Below are 16195 nucleotides of genomic sequence, written 5' to 3' on the forward strand. Positions count from 1 at the left end.
ACATCTTCTGCAACATCAAGTCGTATCGAGTATTTTCTTAAATGTTAATTATACCAAGTATTTTGATAGAAATTTGGCCCACGCTTTAAAACCTTCAGCAATTTTTTAACATTTTAACGACACGTTGAAAAGCATCACGGTGGTTTTTTCATCCATTGCATCATAGCTTGTGGAAAGGATCGTTCAAAGGGATCAGTCGATTTGGTGCGAAAGAAGAAGATAAAGTAACTGTTAATTTGAAAGTCTTCGTAGCGTAGTCATTATATCGGATTGAAAATCGGAGCACCTACAGACGGACTGCGAATGAAAATGGCCAAAACTATATTCCTCTTCTAGCCTTGCGGCAAATCCGCCGAAAAAGGTCAATGAAAACTAACGATGCGAACGCCATATACATTTGATAGGAATATCTATGGTGGCTGTTAAGTGGGCGACAATCTTTATACGTTTGTAGCTCCGTGCCGCGAGAACGGTTAGAATCGATTGGAACACGTATTTACGTGTCGTGTAGCTGGCAAGCATGCAGGCAAAAACTGCGGCTGTTGCGCGAATCGGTGCATTAGCGCGTATCACCATGCACGAGCTCGTAAGCGTGTACCGATCCAATTAGCTTTCTCGTTCGACGGCATTCTCAAAATTTATCCACCTCGGTTAATTAATTGCCGGACGCGCAGCAGCACGTTGGTTCGTCGTAATTCTGTTGATAACCTGGAAATATCTAGCAGTGGCAAAGTGAAGCGATAAAGTATTCTCGTATAGTGGTGTTTCTTTTTGTCGTTTATTTTTATCGTCGTCGATGGCGAAAGTTCAACGTTCAGAGTAAATTATCTAATCGTCGTATCGATGGAAGATAATTGGAAATTGAGATTTATGCACGACGTTGAATAATCGAACCGAAAAATGCTACCTATGATTTCGCCGATAAATACAAGAGGATAAGAAGGTCGTCCGGAAAGTTTCTTTCGTCTCATGCGGTGATGATAGACGAACAACAATTTCTGTTTTATATTATTTTATTGAATTTTAAGCACGATCTATTTTCTATTCTATTTCTATTATTACGTTCGTGCATAATTCGATAAATTAATATAAAAGAAAAAAATATTGTGCGTCTATTATTTCCTTATAAAACGAAAGAAACTTGTCGGACAACTTAATATATGTATCGCGTCAAGAGTCAAATCTCGACCGATTCAACGCAAATCACTGTGAAATAGCAATTTCGTTTCTTGCATTATCGTTTTTGCTGCGGTGTTGGATCGTTTTTCACCACGAGACGAGTATACGCGAATTTGCAGTAACTGGAACGCGATCGCGGAAGTATCGATAGCTTTTGCTAATTGAATGATCGCGTAAAAAGCAAATGGAATCGTTGCCTGTGATTCAACGTGTTCGTGTTTGATGCGGCGTTTCGATTGTGAAACGAGGAAGAGATTTTGCTCGGCAAACGAATTATGTATCGCTTACGTTAAACTCACTTTCGGTTACCCGGTTCCGCACGTAACGATTTTTCAACGGGTTCGAATGGAAGAGCCGCGAGAGAAATTTGTACCATTTTCTGATATTATCGTGAAAGTGCCGATCGAGAATTCCTTTTCCATTAGATCGACGCACAATGAAATTTCGATTAAATAAATTGCCTCCATCGATTGTCACAAATTGTTCGGCAAGCTCTACGTATTAAAATTTTAATATACATTCTACGTAATTGAAGTTTCTCTTTCAATGAATTTTTTCTTTTGAATGAAACTTCTCGTGCCGAAACGTAGAATTACGAACATTGTGCGTTTTACGTAAGAGAAAATAATTTCAGAAATTTTATCGCTATTTACTTTTCAATCAGTCTCTTTCCCTCTCCCCCCGAGTTAGAACGAACTTTCAGTTACATTTCTCTTCCGTTTACACTCGTCGTCTACTTTTCTCATCATCAAATTCAACATATCTCGTACTTGAGAGTTACGCTCAAAACTTGCGAGTTGAACTTTACTTTAAAATATACCCGTTGTATTCGTAATCGTAAATTTCATAAATTTCTTTTTCTCTTTCAGACGAGGTGTTTCGGAGCTGACATATTCTTCTGTTCCTGCCACTGGGGTACGTAACTTCGACGAGGAATACCCAAAATTTCTCTCTACCTCACTTTATGCTCTGCGATCTTTGTACTTTTATAGCATCGACTTAAGTTTCCAACGTCGTTAAGGGATTCTATAAATTTCTGTTAGACTAACTAGTAGTTACACGGGACTAGGCGTTTTTCGGACATAAACGTAGAAGTACAGGCGTAATTTCTTTTCATTTCGATTCCTCTTGTGGTTTTTTAATTTTCTAGCTGAAAAATTGCCGAAAGAGGCAAATCTTTCCTCTGAACGCCAAATTTCGCGTATTTCTTTCGAAAATAAACCCGATCCCAGTGCAAATTCTCCAGCTTCAGGAATATTTCTTAACCATTCGCATGACTTTTACGAACGCCCATGTTGCGCGCCAACGACGGTTACACTGTGAGAAACGATCGAAAGACTTGCAGACAATATGCAATAAACGATAGAAAAAGTGAAGTAAAAAGATTACGTTTCCACTTGAAGACTATCCTGTTTACGTCTCGAAAAGATGCACATAATCGGCGGTTAGTCTAAAAAGGATCGATAGAAATCACTCGGTTGTATTACCGTTACGCGAGAACCTCTCCTTGACTTACGATATTTAACCATTGTTAAAGGCACGATTTTCTCATTCGTTACGTTCTTGCTGCGCATCGCGCATCTCTGAGATTAAAAAATTCCATGCACGTAACACGACTGGCCTAATACACCGTTGCGTCTCACATCAGGCTCCTCCTAAACGCTAAAAATCTCTCGTCTCTCTTTGCATTTCGTTGTGCGCCTGTAACAGCAAACGCGAACCGTTCGATCGCTGCGATCGGTCGCAATTGCGTAACAGCAAGGCGCGTACCGTTCGCGTAGCCGATCAAAACACGCATCAAAATACCTTGCCAAGCGGTAGGCGTGCGCTTACGCTTGTTCCTCTTCGAGGTGGCCTGCCACGAAGCACGTTCGGTAGCTCCTCCGAGTATCTGTTGCAAACTACCGGTGCAGCTGCGCGCCATGGTTCCCTCCTATCCGATGGTACCGATATTTATACGTGTATCTAGGTGCTCGTGTACTTGCCAGTTGCTTCACGCGATACCGTGCTAGATTTACCAGCGTTCGGCCTGCATACGGGCGGCTCTGTTCGCCAGCCAGCTTCGCTAGTAAATACTCGTTTCACGAGCGTGCTCGTGCTTCTATATAACGTACATGCAGGCCTATATAATGTTAATACCTGTTGCTTGTCGGCGCAGCCGTGTATACACACCCACGAGTCAGCGGAGGAAGAGCGCGCGAACGCGGATCGATTGCTCAATATTTTCGGTCGTGCAGAATTATTTCGCGTCGTAGGATACTTTTTCGCGTCGCTGTTACGAGACGATTCGTGGCCACGCTCCCATTTCGCCGAGGCTCGTTGGAATAAAAAACGATCGGTAACCAGGTCGAGTGACACGATGACGGAGAGTCATCGGTTAGGAAGAAGTCCGGTAGCGTGTTGGTGTTTTTTTCTTTAAGGGAGGTGTTTAATGCCGGAACGCTGGAAGAAAGAACGGTTAAGATGTCCAATTGATCATTTTTCGCGTCTGATCGTTCAAATTTCATTTGTCTATAAGAACGGATTTTGAGAGATTTGACAGCGAGAACACGAACTTCCTTTACATCGTATCTTTTTCGAGACACGAGTCGAATACCAGTGTCACGACGTTTCGTCTATGGTATCACGGAAGAGTAGAAAGAGAATAAAATGACGTCTGTGCTAACGGATAAACCTGTAACTCATTGAGTTTGTACAGTTGTTTCCTGTCGACAGATACACCTGCGTATGTGGAGATTGGTACGACGTTGACGATATCGGCTAAAGATTGATCGAGGTGGTTGGCACGTGGATTGATAGAGATTGATCGGAGTAATACAGTTGGAATGAACTTTGAAGTTGATTCGTTCCTCAAACTTGTTTCCATGTGTCTGAGTTGTTGGCAAACGTAACCAGCGTTGAGCAAATTTTCCAGATGTATCGAGTTCCCAATGTATTATTACAGCAAATGTGAATATCCTGTTCTATTTATCGTGCAGGTGGTGTATGAATGAATAAACTTGGTGGCATTTAATCAATGAAAGTTTGATCAACGTTCTGTCTTTCTGGATCTTTCGGTATCTCAGAGCCGAGAATTCCGAAACATTTCACAGATATTCTTCACGCAGACCTGGTTATCTTAAGGATCTGGGTATGCTTTGAGTCATTGATTGACACTTTATCTGGCTATCTATCGTTTCTAACGTGTAAAGGGTATTTGTCTACCTATTAAGCGCGATGTAAGAAGCGAAGCAAGACTTATCGAGATTTATCGATGTATCGTGAATTTGCAGCGCTGTCATTCGCGAATTCGACACGATAAAAATAAAATGATATAAAGACCAAGGATTCTTTTAGACAAGTTTCTGTTATTCGAGACATGTTGATTCGAGTGGAACAGCAATGACCCGTCAGGGCAAGTCAAGAACCGTATAGAATGACTAGCGAGTCGCGATCGATTACGTATAAATACTAAGTAGCTTGTCATTCGAATTATTTCACGACTTTTTGCTAGTCAGAAATCATGTTTCATTATATTTGACTTTCCTCTTTTCCACCCTGTTTCACTTTACTTTTTCTAACTAAACTGTCTTCCTCCATTTATCTTATTTCTTCCTTGTCGTGTGCTTCGACCAAACGTTTCCGGATCGGACAGTTCTTTTAATTGTTCTAACTATGTTTTCATTAGTACGAGAGATAATAAGATCATTCTCTCGAAACACGCGATAAATATTATCGCTTTCGTACAAGATCCGTGTATTTACAAGCCAGGAATATTTCCTTCGTTTCTCTACGAGTAGATCTCTTTGACGGCTGATCCTCGCTTCACAGCGAAATACAGAGAACGCGTTAATCTCTCCATCTGGCACCTCGCGAGCGTAGGTCGTATCATTATGCAACCGACCGCTCCGTGGGCCGCGATTTCGAGCAACCTGTTTACGATCGCACGGTCGCCGCAACGTAGCTGACAAATCTTTCTCAAATATTGGGAATATTCGCTCGTCTATCTACCAGTTACGAGAGAAATTCGATTCTCAGACAAGTTTCATTTTCTAGCTTAAGAATCCCTTCTTACGGTTTCGAAAATTTTCCAACAAAAAGACCACGCAGAACCGATGCCCGGTTTATCGAATAAAACTCTCAAACTTCTATTACTCGACTGCAGACCATTCGAATAAATATTTTTATCTTGCTATATACAGATTTCACCTTAGTCTTACCAGGACTGAGAGTTTCGACGCGGATCTGTACATCCCGAACGAACAAATAAATAAAAGAAACCGGTATACCCAAGGTAAAAGAAGAAATGGCCAGTCGCAGCAGGTTATATCGACAAACCGCTGAAGAATCATCCCAACAAACTGACCACAAAACTGCTGGACACCGCAGAAGAATACGAAAGATTAAAGAGACATCACACTTTGCATCTACATCTACTTTGTATACGTCACTGAGTGTAAGCTACCACAGCCTGTGCTGATTCCTCGCTGTAGACACGATAGACCGCGTTACGCGGATTAAAATAAAAGAAGAGAGAAGTCTTCCTGCGTAGGAACGTACTTCGATATCGACAGCGATGCAATTCCAAATCCAGTATAAAATTAATTCATGTAAAAATGAACTTGGATTGTACGGACGAGTAAACAACGAAGATCTTATTATTCTGCCGAACCAATTATCCGAACGCGCCGGATAAATAGACTTTTCTGTACTCGTTATCGTAATTTGATCACTGAATTTCCCAGTACAAATCACGATCTTCCTATCTCGAACGTTTCTTCGCAAACTGTAAAGAGTTGCCTGACTCTGTTAAACGATATCGCAACTTTATCTTAAAAATTCTAAATTACCAAGCGTGTGGCTTTTTTCAAATTCTCGATCCTCCTACAAAGAGACGGACAAAGATCCCTAAAGAAACGGTGAAAGAGATTGCAAAGCAGAGTGTGGAGGAACTGAAGAGGCGTAAAGACGCTAGAAGACGAACCACGGGGAAATGACAAATTGTAGTCTATTTACCGCGCGTCGTTCAGCACGAAACATCTCGGACACGCTTCGATCCGCGTGGATCTGGTCGTTATACACGCGGTAAAACGAGGTACATGTTACGTATATACCGTGTCCAGCGGATATTTAGTTGTACACACAAAGGTTTACAGGTAGAATCGGTGGGGATAAATCGCGTGGACGTCGAATGCAACGGCCAACGAAAGCTCGCTCGTTCCTTGAGAACTGCTCGAGGAATCATGAGCCGCGCGCTGACGTAGGATCATTTATTCGGAGGACACGGTTTGCCGAGCGCGGCGAGGGGATGCTCGATAAACTGCGTTATTTATTGCGCTCCTAAAGCGCAACTCGTTTGATTATTTTTTTGCGCGACCGAGTCTCCGCTCCGGGAAAAACTGTTTCGCCGCGGCCACGATGATTTATGGGGAACGATGCGCGGCACCGAGTAAGGCCTCCTTCTTTCCTCGGCAATCAGTTTCGGGAAGCTTGTCGGAACGCTCCGTTACGCTAGCGCTTTCTTCCGTGAACTGATTCCACGGATTAGAATTCTTCTTGGTTTCCGATAAACTGCTGACGATGAGCGAATTTCGAACACAATGGGAGAGGAGAATTCTCTACGAGGGTAATGAGAAACGTCTGTACTCGACGAATTCTGTATGGACATTCATCGATCGTATTAAATATTCCATATCCAATGTGTCTAGTGTTTGTTGAAAAAAAGCGATACAAGTAAGGAGACAGATTTTCAACAACGAAACATTCTACAAAAGAGTATCTGGTCTCCTGCAAGATGCAGAACGGATAAAAAAAGTTTCCTCTAAACTCGTAAAGATACTGTCGTCGTTGGCTGAAGTAACAATATCAATAAAATTTCACGAGAACCAGCGAATATATCGATGAATCGTCTAGTGCATTTCGATGTAGCTGTTGGTCAATTATTATCTGTCCTATTCGCCAGACATTGTTGTTCGTCATTTATTTCGCTCTCCGATTCCTTTTCCTTTTTTTTTTTCTCTTTTTTTTAACTTAGCAAGAACTCGAATATAATAAAAGACCATGAGAACTACTTGAAAGAATTCATCACCGAAGAAAACGGAAACTTCCTCGGCCGATATGTCGTTAAAAGAGCGTCAACGAAATGTCAATTCTATAAGAATATATTGCACACCTTTGTCGAATTTGGCAACGAACTTTCCAATACAATCCTCCAAAATTACGTCATATTTATACCGTCGAGTCATCGATCATGTCAAAGCTCTCAAACACACGACGCACTGACGACAAGCTAAATTTCTTTCCTCTTCAACATCCGATCAAACATCGTCCTACACGCGAAGCCAGACTATCCGTCTATCACGTCCGTGGCAAGGCGCACGAGCGTTCGATGCGTTTCATCCGCCACTATTTCCATATTCGTACGGGAAACTATTTTTCTCTTCTCTCTCTCTCTCTCCCTCCCTCTCTCTCTTTCTCTCTTTCTCCTAAGCTGGTGCGTATACATCGTGGAAAGATTACCGTGTCTCGTTGTAGGCGTTTCAGTACGTAGACGTCTCAGTACGTAGACGTAGCACATCTGGGATCGGTGTCCTCTAACGGGACGCGATGCAAATTTCAGCCAAAGCCAAGGGTATAGATTCCTGTTGCACGTGCCTGCGGAACTTGTAACGACCTCCAGCTCGGGGGTGTTCCGTGGAAATCGATTCGAGTACGAGTACGTTGCCGACTCTCGCTAATCCAGCGGAGAAATTTGTAATGTTGACGGTACAAGTGTGTGGAGTTTGCGAAGTTGATACGGACGTAAGATTTGCGGAGGTTGAGAAGGATGAGTGGGTTTTGGGTTTTTACAGACGGCGGAACGAGGACGATAACAGAATCGGTTAATCTCCTCGAAAGAAGAAGAGGAAAGAAAAAGAAGAAAAAACGTTGTACGATTCTGTGGATATATCGAGTGTGTCGTTTGGTGAATTAAAATTAGATTGGCCAAGTGGCTCACGAAAGTATTCACGAAAGCTGATCGTAGAACGTTCTGGATATCGTTGAAATTATCGAAACACCTGCAAACACGATAAGCGTAATATGTAATTCGTTGCAACGTCTGTGTTCGTTAATAAATATCCATCGACGAATACTTCGACGTGGCGAAAAGTATACGAAAAGCAACCGCCAAGTGGCTGTTGGTTCTTTTGAATTGTCCGAAGAGATAAGCGTGTGACATACTGCTTTGCTTGGATGTAGTAATGGTAGAACGCTATCGTGATACTAAGGGTGTACGTAAAGAAATATTATATTACCTAATTACTATATATACCGTGTAAACCACAGAACGTTTAAAATCCTGAAGAATTCGGAAACCTGTTGCTTGGAAATTCGAAACGACGAAATCTTCAAATACCTGGTATTTCGCAAACATCTTCGAACATCAGAAACCACACCCACGAACAAACATGTACCGAGGAAACCGCCGAGGGAACGTATCCTTCGGCCGGCTTCTCAAATCACATCAGCATCCACACTTTCTAGAGACTGTTCCTGGTAGAAACCCTGCAGCCCATAGATTGCTCTTTCAACCGCAGACTGCCCCATAGATTCAGCTGTACACAAGGCCAGTCCAATTTAAATTTGTCCAGAAGCGAAAGGAAATCTCTGTGTTGTGTTTTAACGGGATCGAATGCAAAACAGCCACGTTCCAGACTCAAACGCGTTGCACACCTTCTGGATTCTGATAAATTTTCTGTTTCTCCTCTCGAGTTTCACCATCGCTTCCCCCTCTGTTTTTCTCCGTTTCTCTACGCACCCACGCGTTTCTCCGTGTTTCTCTCCTTCTCTTCCATTTCCTTTTTTCTTCCTCTTTCCAGCTTTTTCTTCGCGAGCGTTAACGTGAAAACGTAGAACCGACGATAATACGACGGCGGACCATAAACCTGGCAAAAGATCGAGACATCGCCTCTCTGAAAATGTGTAACACGAGGCTCGGAGAAATGTTGGCTGTTCCGCGGTTTCCAGCCAAATCGTTCCATATCTGGTCGTCTGTTCTCTCTTGTAACGGGATCTCTCGCTACGGCTGCGTTCGCCTATTTTCCATGAATCTCGCGATACCGATCCCCAGGAACGCTGCGTGCGCAATGCATAATGCACGCGCAGTTAGATCACTCGGATCGATTGCGTTCGCGGGTAAATTAGGATTAGCGGAGGTAAACGCGTCGATGCATAAATCGTGATACAGGTTTTTGGTGCATGCAGCTTGGGCAGGAAAGTGTGGGAATCGAGAGTAGGTTCTCGTTGTCATACTTTTTTCCCCTTTGAATCTGATACCTATAACTGGTACAGTGTATCGCACACACGCACTATTGTTACACACCACTTAATACGTACAGATGAATAAATAAGTTTAGGATCGACGGCATTAATTCGCACACCTGTAAACACGCGGCGTCTCTGTATCCTTTGAAATGGCACACTTACGTTCACCTATTTTCCATGAAATCCACGTTACCGATCCCCCTGATGCTGTACGTATACGCTGCAATGCATAATGCACCATGTCAGATGACTCTGATAGATTACTTGTAGATAATTCAGCTCGGTGCATGTACAATGTACCTTCGATGTTCTAACCGTGATTGTCGATGAAAATCACGAACGAGAGAACAGGAAAATCTCTTTGCACGTGAGTAGGTCGAAATCGTGGAATTGTATACACAGAAAGAGAGAGAGAGAGAGAGGGGGGGTAGGGAGGGCATATGCTATCAGAGAAATAGAAATTTACGTCGAAGCTGGTTTTTTCGCGTGCTGATAGCTTGGAAAAACTGAGATCGTAACGTTCGTGTAGATATAGTCTGTCAAGACAAATAGAAAATTTAGCATATACTCGTTGGCAACGATCGTGATCGGCAGTTCTTGCTATTTCCAAGAGCACGGCATTCGTTAGGATTTCTACAATGTGCCGTTCTACGGTAATGGAAGTAGAATGTTGAAAGTATCTTAGCTTGAACTTTTAAGTATAGAAATTTATGTGTCTTGCAACGTACTAAAGAACGTCGACGAATTCTTTTTGCTATAGCTTTCTCGAGCTTCGGACGTATTTGGAGGTGCACGTAGAGAAACGTGCGTATAAACAGAATCTTTATTCGAATGGAGAATTTGGGAAATTAATTGAAGAAAGTTCAAGAGAGCATAAGATACATAACTGTAAAGCGGGCCGTTTATTTTGAAAGCCGTTTATTTTTGGAAAAAGTTGAGAAAACGACAAATTTACCTTATAGATTTAGTGCCGTCTTTTTTTATTATCATCGACATCGGAGGAGAAGAATGGTTTATAAACGATTTATAATTTACGTGTGAAAATATTTGTCCGTTTGAATCGATGGAAAGCTTCCTAAATAAACGAAATTACGTAACCGTTTATTTCGAAAACGATGTAAGTTCGCTTCCTGTAATCCGTAACCTGTCCAAACAGTCGACACACCGATAATGAAATACAAATGACAGCGAACGTAATCCTATCCTCTCTATCTCACGCGATATTGCACGTGCGGGCGTGAACAAGTTGTTTAAATGCGATTCGGTGATATACTCGTAAATTATCATTACATTTACCAGTCTTATCAAATTAATAATAATTTTGCGTTTATATATGGAGGAGGAAGATACGAGGATCTCGACGCTAATTGGCAAAATAACTGTGTAACGCTTCCAAAGCGATAAACGATTTACTTTATTTCACTTCATTACCGAGCAACTCAACTTATCGATACTTGACGCTTAAACGCGGCGTTTGAACTTTACAATGAACTTGGACAAAATCTGCCCATACGTTCTTGTACCACGTCCGGGTAATTGAATTGTCGTCCCTAAACTGATTATTTTCAAAAGGAACGACGTTGCTAACGAATTACTATAATGAAAATGCACGTGCAGAAGGTAATAAAATATAAGGATATGATGCAGTTATTGCCCTACATACCTCGTCTATATCACGAGCCTTTCAAAACACCTCCACATAACGACCCGAAATGAAAAATATGTAGAATGTACCTAACATTAATCTTACAAGTCTATCGCTCCGCCAAACAAGTAAATTAAATATCGAAATGAAATAACAGTATTTTGTCCGCCCTGTTCTTATTTCTGAACAAAAGTGGATTAAAGCATAAAACATGGATTCTAAATAATCGTACGATTCATTAATTTTGAAAGTGGCGCGAGTCCATTCGTGACTCACGAAGAAAGATATTGGTCTAGTTAATTCTCAAAAAAAAAGGAAAAAAAAAGAGAAGTTGTTCATACGATGAATCTACCGTCTGTTTAAACACACAGACAAACCAAGTATTCGGTAAACCGGTATCTGAAGGCAGAGGAGAATGAACTTGCAGCAACTTCGAAATAAACGATCCGAACGTACAAAATAATAGCCAATTGTAACGAATGAATTTATAAAATATAAACGATAAACAAGAATATCCGTTGAGATTGGAATTCAGCGACCAAGCAGATTCGAGGAAACCTCGTTCGAAAGAAAGAAACGAGGCCTTTCATGGCCCGCAGGAGATGAGCAGAAAACAGCGAATGACCGATTTATTTAAATATAATCTGCATACGAGTAGGCAACGTGTCCGTCACGGTCGCATCCCGCGTGCCTATCGCAACAAGTCGGAGCCTCGTTTTTTTTTCTTACTTTTAGCCGCATACAATGACGCCGAATTCGTAAGTGTAGCGTGGCGATCGCGAAGTGTTCCAGCGCGCGTATGTGCGTGCGCTGTAGAAATTGGGCCGAGCATCCGTTTCCTTCCAACGATCCTGTCTCGCGAAACGCTTTTATCTCGTTACTCTATTACGATGGTATTAACGCATCTCTTCCTATTACGCGAATATCGGACGAAAAATTAGAAACATCGTCCGATATATCCGAAATATCAATCGTTTCTTCTTTTCGTGTTTCGAGTAATAGTCGAGCAAGTAATAACAGCGAAAATCGTTGTTTCGTCGTAATGGAGTTGCGAACGATCGAAACGATCGGACAGCTAATGCAGCGTCGTGAACGTTAGGCTTTACGTAGCTGCAGAGGTTAAGAAATCAGAGGCCAGGACTTGGTTTTTTGCGCGTAGGCCGCTTGCCAATTTTCGATTACGTAAGCGCAAATTGCCGTGGATTAGGAGAATATTTTTGTGTTTTTAGAAATTTCTCTCGTCGAGCAAACGCACATTGAGATTGATGACCGGAAAACTGGCAAACAACTATATTAAGCTAGCAACCAGTTCGGTGATTTTCAGATTACGCGGAAGCGGCGTCGATTTTACGATTACTGTTACGTATACGTGCCAATAATTCGACATTTGTTCAGCTGTTTTCTTAAAACTACGTGAAACGAGGATGCTACGTGTCAGCCTGGTTAAACGATAAACCATATTATTAGCTGTTAATAACGAGCCAGTTCGTCGCCTTTTTCTTCATCCGCGGTTCGTACAGCAAATTTTTCTTGCGACTGTCGTCCCCGATCGATGGGCCGCTTTACGAGCACCTTGAATCAGCCGAATTGTCCCATTTAAATTCAATTACCTCGATCCTGCTGCGAAGACTACCATGGCTCCACCAATTATCCGTTTTCGTTCGTCTTCTGTCCACATGGACGTTCCGTCTGTTATTTATAGGACGAAGAAGAAAAAACGCTCGGTGCGATTCTCCGATCGATAAAGATGTAGTACGAATAACCTTCTCCCTTTTAAAATCACCGTGGCGCTACGTTTTATCGAAACGTTCATCGTACATACTCGGTGAGTATACAAAGCCGGAACGTTCGTAGTACAAAATGATTATTCGCAGAAATACCCTTGGGAAAATATCGGAGGAGGGAGATTCGTAGCTTTCGTATACGGAAGAAGAGATTTCTATTTTTCGTACGTTAAGGTAAAATGGGTCCCTTGCTTTTGCCTGGCATTTTCTTCGTCATCGATTACGGTTGCTTGTCAAATAACGAACCATCGGACAGCGAGAGGAAGAATACAACGCTTGGACCCAACGTAATTCAGAATACACAGGCGACTTAATTTTACGCCTTCGACCTTTTACCAGCGACTACCTCCGCCTAACGAAATATTTTCGACGTTGAATTAAAATGAGACACCCTATATAGCCATTTATTAAATCAAACGACGTGGTAACTCATCTACCCCACTTACTTAAGAAGTTTTAACGCAAAAAGCAAGAAACACTTAAGCAGCTGAATAAGGAAAGAAAAAAAAGAACGTTCCAACGGGGCCGCAATTAAATTGTTTTTTCCGAAGGCCAGGTCAGAAGATCCAAGCGATCCGACTTCTCGTGTAAGTAAGAGCGAGACTCGACCGCTTCTCTCTTAACTGAAAAACGAGACGAGGCGAGTAATTCCGCTCGCGAGAGCTGGATTGATATTTTGTCTGGACACGAGTTTAAAGCCGCTTCACCCTCCGGGCCGCGTGTCCAATTGTTAAGTGGCAAGTAGGTTAAGGGGTCTGCGACTTAATTGCCGCCAGTTTTATCATTTTTTTAATTGAGGGGGCCGGAGTTCCTTTAATTACACACGTGCAGCGACAGAGAAAGCTATTCCACGAGCGCGCCGTGCTCCTGACAGCGTTACGTCTTTCTCCCGACGAGCTCGTCCGCCGCTTTTTTTCTTATTTTCTCTTTGGCCTAGCGCACTGCCACAGCAGCAAACTTAGACATCGGATAGATGCTAGAGACGCGCTAACGTTTCTTTTCTTTTTTCTCTTTCGATCGTTTCAAGTTCCAGGAATCCATAAAACGTGCACAACGATATACAGAAAATTGCAAGAATATATAAAAAGAAAAAATCCAAAGTAGCGTACCTGTCGCGATATTAAGCGAACGGGACGAATTTCTATTTCGCGACTGTGTCTCCGTAGTTACGTTCGGAAAGATACAACGGCAGTTTTGTCTTAAAATGCTGTGTACTCGAGGGAGTTGAGCGAGCCAGAGCTTGGCGGCGGAAGATGGTTGCACGACGAGAACGCGAGGGCGGAAACGTCCTTTAAAAAGACGATACCTATCGTCGCGGAAGAGAAAAAGCCGCTTCTTAAACACAATGACAGTCGACGAACAATCGACCGCTACAGGAAAATAGAACTCTCGGCGGGGAGAGCTCGCTGACGTTGCGAAGAAGAAGGAAGAAGAGAAGAAAAAGGCGAGTCGAGGTCGAAAGAGTCGTCTGCAATTAGTAATTACTCCGGGCTCGGCGACTGAAATTATGTCCGTGAGGTGAAGGAATCGAGATACGGTCGTACCACGGTAACTCGAACTGTTCGCTCCGGGGAAACGCTAAAATCTTCGAATAGCCGAGAAGAAGAAATTGTCAAACTGTATTTCCTGATAAACGAGACTTCGCACGGAACGAAACTATCCTACATTCTGGATTTATTTTCACGCGTAGAACAATCTTCAGGGGGAAAAAAAAACAAATTTTGCGTTTCAATTTTTCGATTCTCGATTTTCTCGTTATTCCATCGAGCCACGGAATTTCCTTGACCCTGTTCGCGTCGTAAGTTACGGACCACCCCGTGTTAAACGTCTTGGACAGGGAAACGTCAACTTCTTTCTACGTGCCACGGTTTTGATCCATGTCGGCCAAGGCGACCGTGATCGATCCAAATTTTGTTTGCCCCGTTTACCGGGCCAATAGCCTTCTTTTGCTCCTTTTCACGACGTGCCGAACAGGCACATCCGGTTCGACCGTACGAAAATATACGCGTTCGATCGGTTTTTGCCAGATCTCGCAAGAAGTAAGTAGGTAGATTCTGATCGGAGTTTCAGATTGAAATGCCGTCACACATGTTAGTAATGGGGGATTAATTGGCTCGGTTGTTTAATCGTTGAAATAACTGGTCTTCTTTTTTTGCGAACGATTTGAAAGGAAATCGAGTTCGAAGAGTTTAAGTCAAATTGATATTTACCGATGCTTTTTATCCGACGGTCTGTGTTAAATATTTATTATGGAGTAAATTCATACGCTATATGGCACGATGGATTTTTAGTTGGTCGTACTTAATTATAATTAAGAAGGTTTTTGATGTTAACGAAATGTCAGGTTTTATGTTTCCGCAGAGGTCAGTAGGATGAAGTTGTTAGCGTTACTACACTTAATATATATATATATATATGTGTGTGTGTGTGTATTTTTTAATCGTATACGACATGTACATCTGTATCTTAATTGTACACACACACACACACATTTATATACAGTACACATACGACATACATATTTGATATATAAATACGTATTATGATTCGTTGTTGCAAGCCAGTCGAAGAAATCTCGAGTGCGGATCTTTCACTCGTAAAACGGTCGCTTTGGTCAATTAAACTATTCAGCCTGTCGTTTAATTTTTTCACCTCGCGTGTCACAGCCAGAATAGCTATCGATAAAACGTTTTACGCGATCGTAACAGTGGTCACCCGCTATTACGAGCTCGGATGTGCGTTTTATTCGCAGCAATAAAATAAAACGTTTCGCACGCAAGTATATAGAATACAGGATTTCGAAAGGTGTACGAGGAAAACGTAACACAATTGCTTTATGAATTGTCTTTGCGTTTGAATAATGGGAAGCAGTGGCCGTGCTATTACGCTATATAGTAGGCTATTTATATATCCTACAACTATCCATTACTTATAGATATTTCTTCGGTCGGAGAATAATAATTGAGTTAGTTGCACGACGGATGAAAGATTTTGGCCATTCAGGGTCACGTGTTTAAGTGCAAATCATGCCAGCCGTGACTCTCGCTTTTTATTTGTCATTGCAACATGACCTTCGTCTTTCTTCCTTTCACTATTCTTTCTATTTGTCATTCTCTTTTTTTTTCTTTTTTTTATTACCACTTTGTTTTATGCAACGTGTTCTATCGCTGTTTCTTCGTTCATTTTCATCTCGTTTACATATGAGAACACGGCAAAGCGACAAAATCATAAAAGCAAGAATGTGGATTGTAATGGTTTCGAATTAAATTATTCAAATACGATTTCCTCGAGGCGCAAGTTTCGC

The 16195-nt window shown here is 42.0% G+C and overlaps 1 protein-coding gene across 1 annotated transcript in view; it reads left to right on the plus strand.

Moving 5' to 3' along the window:
• Nucleotides 1–16195, plus strand: part of LOC132909297 (protein sister of odd and bowel) — a 130907-nt gene that overhangs the window by 91295 nt on the left and 23417 nt on the right. The window contains exon 3 of the mRNA XM_060964056.1: nt 2049–2094. The gene's annotated coding sequence lies outside the window, so the exon portion shown is untranslated. The remainder of the gene's footprint in view (nt 1–2048; nt 2095–16195) is intronic.

Source organism: Bombus pascuorum, chromosome 7 (genome assembly GCF_905332965.1).
Source record: "Bombus pascuorum chromosome 7, iyBomPasc1.1, whole genome shotgun sequence".
Taxonomy (NCBI): domain Eukaryota; kingdom Metazoa; phylum Arthropoda; class Insecta; order Hymenoptera; family Apidae; genus Bombus; species Bombus pascuorum.